We start from the raw sequence: 6,382 nt of genomic DNA, 5'->3' as shown, positions 1-6,382 counted from the left end.
ATCAAATACTGAAAACAGGTCAAGAGAATGAAGACAGAAACATCACTCAATTTAACAGTTAGGTCTTTGGTAACCATGGAGAGAGTATTTTCAGTCTGCAGTTAGGAGACCAAATCTTAAAAAGACAAGCATGATTAGGAGGTAAGGATGTGGGGGCAAGGAGGATAGACTGTTGTTTTATAGATGTTTGATTATAGAATAATAGTTTGAGGGGATAGGAACATCAAAGGAAAGATTTTTGAAGATAGGAATTAAATAAATGAATAGATAGATATAGATAGATTAGGCAGCAAGAATATGAGATTATCAAAAAAGAAAGTTTCCAGGGGAGAAAGGAAAAGATCAGTGGCAAAAAGAAGAGAGGCTCTTATTTGCAAGGAGAAGAGTTGCCTCTTCTTCAGCAAATGGAAAGAAAGGGGAGGGGAGAATGGTATATACATTGTTGAGAAGTTTCGAAGTGTACACTTGGGAAGAAGAGGTCTCAGGGGATGGTGTAATTTATTTTTTTAAATAAAGTGTAAGAAAAGATCCTCTTCTAAATGGGGGTGGGAGAGCAGGGAGTGTAGGTGGCCTCAGTAAGAAGAAAAGACCTGAAGCCATTACCATGGAGAACATAAGAGAAAACATTGCTATGAAGTAGTGAGACCCAGTTGAAATTAAATAACAAATGTATTTTCACAGCTATGTGACTTCCTGCACAGTTTTCAATAGTTCAAAAATTGAAAAAATGGAAGGCCAACGATGGACATAATCCAGTTTCAACATTTGCAAAGGTAACAAAGCAGCTAGTTGCACAATGGATCACAAGATACAGGGGCAGAGAACAAGAAAAGTTGAAGTGATTACTCGAAGGGTCATGATTTCAAAAGAAAGGCGGGGCATTTGCAGGGAGGGGGTTGGGTTGGGGTTGGGGGATGTGGGAAAGAAAAAGTGGAATGGAGCTTGTAAAGCACAATTCCATTGTCATAGAAAAGAAAATAGAATGGATAGAGGTTGCCAAGAGGAGGGAGGAGAGATTAAAAAGTGAGAAATAGGAAGACATGAAATATTAGAAGTCTGTAGTCAGAAAGAAGTATTCAGTTATGGAGTAGAAGAACTGTGGATGATAATGAGAACAAGATAGCAATCTTTATGTAGCTCAAGTGAAATAAAGGTGTAGAGCATGGGAGATAATGTTGATGAACTGGGATCCAACAGTATCTGAGGCAACATCAACATCTTTTGAATTGAGTTCAAAAGATTGAGTCTATTCTCTAAGGACTGGAAGTGGTAGTTGTGCTTGTGTTTTTAATAATAACAGTAATAATTAATAATAGCTAATATTGTGAATGGAGTACTGGCCCTGGAGTCAAAAGGACCTGAGTTCAAATCCAGCCTCAGACTCTTGACACTTATTAGCTGTGTGACCGTGGGCAAGTCATTTAGCTCCAGTTGCCTTGCCTTACCTCCTCCAAAAAAAATCGCTAATAGCTTTTAAAATTGAACTCACTTTTAAAATTGAACTCAGGTCTTTTTTTTTATTACAAATTCAATACTGTATCCATTATAGCACCTTCTTAAAGTTTCAGAATATTTAAATCAGGGTAACTAGGGGAAAGCACACAGCTCTGGTTCTAGAATTGGAATTACACAGGCAACTAAGGTTCTGTTTAATAAGAAATATTTAGAGGAACTGGTGATGTTCATCCTGGAGAGGTGAAAACCCAGGGGCATGATAGTTGTCTACAAATATGAGACTTATCCTGTAGGAAAGAGATTAGATGGGGAAGCTATGTGGCATGGTGGATAGAGTACCAGTCCCAAAGTCAGAAGGACCTTGAGTTCAAATCTGGCCTCAGATACTAACTAGCTGTATGATCCTGGGCAAGTCACTTAACCACAGTTGCCTCCAAATACAGAAAAAGGATTAGACTTCTTTTGCCTTCCTTCAGAAGACAGAAGTGGGGCAATGGGTGAAAGATTGACAAGAGGCAAATGACAGAAAAACAACAAAAATATCCTGACATCTACAATGGTCCATATATGGGATATAATGTTGCAGTAGATCTTCAAGCAGGCATGAGATGAACACGTGTTAAATATTCTTTTTTCAAGTATGAGCTAAACTATGTAACTATTGAGATTCCAGTAGGCTCTGAATTTCTGTGATTCCATGATAATCTTCCTCCATTCTCCCAATTGAGCTGTGAGCTATAGTTTAGGAGCACAGTGGGTAGCATAAGCCTTATCTCCCTTTAACTTTTTAGTATCTTGGAAACGAAATCCATTAAAATTATTTTTTTCAAAGACATCTTTATTTAAAAATCAATTATAACTAATTTCCAATAACCACCCACATCTCTTACACTTGGTTAAGTTTTGCCATTAGCCTGTCATTTATTTTGCAGATTGGTGATGAATAACAGCACTTTTTCTACTCCTAGACTTTGTCCTGGGTTTTTACATTGAGAAGATTCATCTCTTTACTTTTTTATTGTGGGTGGAGATCTATAAAGTAAAGCTTTAGAGAAAAGAATTGAGAGGGGAATCTAAATAACTGAGTATAAGAAAATTCCGTATGGGAGGATCTATACAAAATCACAAAGCTCAGCTCAGGTCAAGTAGGACTCCAAGTCACAAAAGAGAACAGTTTTGCTGTAGATTTGACTTCTGAACATTTAACAAGATATTATTTATTCAATATCTTCCCAAATATTTCCAGGATAATTAATCAATTTGAATTATAAAACTCTAGCAATGGAAAGCAAAGTACAATCATACAGTAAAAATACAAGTCCAAATAGAAAAAGAAATTGATTAGCCTTTAAAAGTCATTTACAAAGGCTAAGACAGAATTTGCAAATAAATGGAAAATCAGGCATTTCTAGTGACTGAATTTAAGGTTTTTAGATTTTGTATTTGTACTAGGAATCAACTAGGATGTTTTCATGGTTTTCTCCATCTTCAAGGTAGTGCTTAAAATGAACAATGTTCTGTTCTACCACAAGATAATGAAAGCAGAGAATGGAACAAGAATAAGTAAGTATTCTATAGTATATATTTATATAGCGCATATGAGTCGATATAAAGGGTTACAGAAGAATCAATTTACTTTCTCTGGCAGGTATGATATTTACTTGCTTTTTTTCCCTCTAAATGAGTCATCAGGGAAAAAATTATTTTGTCAACCCATAGACCATATCTATGCTGGACTTCCAATCTGAGAAAAGTCATAAATACAATGTATTCTTGCGTTGCATGAGTAAAGACTTATGATCTATCTTTTGTGAATCTATTGCATTTTTAATCTCTTTTCCTCTGGATCTTTAGCTATAACCAAATCTCTACTCCCCGCCCCCCTCCCCCCCAAAAAAAAGTTTTTTTAGATTTTTCTATTTTCTCAAACTAACATTCTCCCTTCTACTATTAAACTTCTAGAAATAATAATATACCTTGCTTGCCCTCTAAAAACTAACCACACGTCTAATGCCTTTTTAATATGACTTCTTTCAGCAGGGATTTGCTAGTTTCCAAGTCAATGACCTTTTCCATCATTGGCCTCTTTAACCATCATCAGTAAAGGTTTATTTGAACTAATCCCTCAATATCATTTGTTGATCATCCCTTCTTTCATGAAGCTCTCCGTTGTTATGTTTTCTTTAATATTATATTTCATTCTGCTAACTCTTTGGTCACCTATTCTCTTTCTCCATTAACTCTTTTCCTTCTTTCCATCCCTGAATGTTGACATTTACCAGAATTTTATTCTGAGCCCTCTCCTTGTCTCTCTTTACAGGTTGTGCATTGAAAATCTCTTTTACCTCAAGACCAGCTTCAACTATTACCTCTATGCAAATTACTCCAAAACCTATAATCCAGCCCCTAACCTCTCTCCTAAGCTCTAAATTCACATTTCCCATTGTATTCAGGGAAATTACCATCGGACTAGCCTGCCATCACTTGAAATTTGACATATCCAGTGACAAAATTCATTATGTTCCCCATCAAAATAATAGTGTCTCCTCTTAATTTTCCCATTTCTTTTATTGGTGCTATCATCACCTAATATTTATGCTCAAAACCTCAGGCTCTTTTTTCACTCTTTTTGTTCATTTGTTTATTTGTTGTGGAGGGTGGAAAGGCAAGGCAATTGGGATCAAATGACTTGCCCAAGGTCACACAGCTAGTAAGTGTCAAGTGTCTGAGGCCAGATTCGAACGTAGGCCTTCCTGACTCCAAGGCTGGTGTTCTATTCACTGCACCACCTAGCTGCCCCTCATCTTTCATTCTTTCTCCTTCATCTCTCACATGCAATCAACTTATGAATCTTGCCATTTTTAGATCAGCAACATCCAATATATCTTAATTGCATCAAATTCTAGAACATTTTAAGCTTCCTTTAACATCTCCATATTTATCTGAAATAATTCACCTTACCTATCAAAAAAAAGTTGATGAAAAATGCTTATTGTCCCTCTATGATATTCTATTCGTTGGATAGGCAAAGATCTATATATCAGTGCAATTATTTTGGATAGACACCAAAATGAAATGAGCGAGAACTGAATTGGAGAAAATCTACTGGATTTCATTTTGGAAATTACATAGTGTTTTTAATGACTCCAAGCTTCTTCTAAAATAAAGAGCCATATTTTTAATATCATTTTTCTTGCTGTACTGCTATATGGCTATGAAGCATGGAATTTCATAATCACTGATGAATTAAAATTGTAAGTCACCCAAAAGACCATGGAGAGGAACAATGTGGGTGTGGGTGTGCTATAGCATATTATCAATGAATAATTAACTAAGTGCTTTTAGAATATTATAATATATGTGTGTATACACATTTATATGTAATATATATTATTCAGACTTTCTAATCATGACAGAACAATATACTACTAGGGAATAAGATGGGGACCGTCATGCAGAAGTAACAAGAGATAACATACACACAGTCCTTGTACTCTACTATGTTACCATGAGATCTAGAGGAATTCCCCAGTCTGGTGGTATCTCTCTCCCTGGAGGATGATGGGAAGACATGGACAAGAACGACACTGAATGGATTGCAATCAGCAGTTTGTGAGAAAGTAGTCATATGGATAAGACTATAGGTACAAGAAAATATTGAAATATCATTTAGATATTTAAATATTCAATCCATCCATATTTATAGGTATCTAGACAGATATAGATATACATATGTAAAAAATACCACATATGCAACCCTAGGCAACTTATTTAACCTCTCATTGTCCTAGACAAGTCATGTATATGTATGAATATGTGTATGCATATGTATATGTATATTTATTTACATACATTATATATGTCTGTGTTTATATGCTTACATATATTAAACTCTCAGAGGTCTTAGCAAATTATATATGTATATGTGTACACATATATGTAGTATGTGGGGGTGGGGTAAGAGTGAGGTATTAAATTATGTGTGTATATATCCATGTATAATTCATCTTTATATGGTATAACTATATGTGTCTCTATGTATATATATATATATATATATCTGTGTGTGTATAATTCAAAACAGTTCATATATATGCTTATGATTGACCATGAAATTCATAACTTTTGAGATGTTAGTCACTTTCCAACATTGTTAAGTTCCTGTTGTGATGGAATTTTTTTTTTAGCTTCTGTGATAAATAAGTATTTAATTAAAAGCATGAGATAGGAGCAGGTAGGTGGAGCAATGAATAAAGCACCGGCCCTGGAGTCAGGAGGACCTGAGTTCAACTCTGATCTCAGATACTTGACACTTAACTATCTGTGTGACCTTGGGCACGTCACTTAACCCCTATTGCCTTGCCTTCCTCCCTCCAAAAAAAAGTCTGTGATAGTGGACAGAGGACTAGACATAGAACAGAAACACCTAGATCAAATTGTCCCTTTGTGACTCTAGTGAAGTCATTCAACCTCATGTGGTCCTTTGAGTCTATGTTCCTAAATGTTCCAAAATTTGCTGAAGAAAAAGAAAGCACAAAGAATGGTAGCTTATATCATTATGCAGAATAGCAGTACTAAAACATATGCTTGGTTACTGCTTACATGAGCATTAAAAAGCTCTTAATGCAGATCTTCATTGATTTAGCTGTGTGGGTTTAAGGAAACATAAAACATCTGAATGATACATAAATAGACTCAGGAAGGATATTTTAAAAGTGATACATTGGAATACCACTCCTTAAGCCAAGGGAGTTTGAGTTATGGATGTTATAAAGTGCTTTTTCTTATTTTGAATGATGGAATTTTAGAGTAAATAGGGGCCTTAGAGATGATCTAGGTCATACCTCATGAACCAAGGAGGCCTGTTTATTACTTTTGTATTTAGTTTAGAAATGCCCCCAAATGACAGGAAGATACAACTGAGTTT

At 35.3% G+C, this 6,382-nt stretch overlaps 1 long non-coding RNA gene across 1 annotated transcript; it reads left to right on the top strand.

Moving 5' to 3' along the window:
* The first annotated feature begins 679 nt into the window (after nucleotides 1-679).
* LOC138166781 (uncharacterized) lies at nucleotides 680-5,377 on the top strand. Its single transcript, XR_011169730.1, has 3 exons — nucleotides 680-773; nucleotides 2,949-3,018; nucleotides 3,776-5,377. It is a non-coding gene; the product is annotated as an uncharacterized lncRNA (long non-coding RNA).
* Nucleotides 5,378-6,382: the final 1,005 nt, after the last annotated feature.

The sequence above is a fragment of the Petaurus breviceps genome, unplaced genomic scaffold, assembly GCF_028583685.1.
Source record: "Petaurus breviceps papuanus isolate PSGF00001 unplaced genomic scaffold, PetGlider_PUasm1.0 226, whole genome shotgun sequence".
NCBI lineage: Eukaryota > Metazoa > Chordata > Mammalia > Diprotodontia > Petauridae > Petaurus > Petaurus breviceps.
Note: the sequence above shows the minus strand (reverse complement) of the source record. Positions and strands in the feature narration are given on the sequence as shown.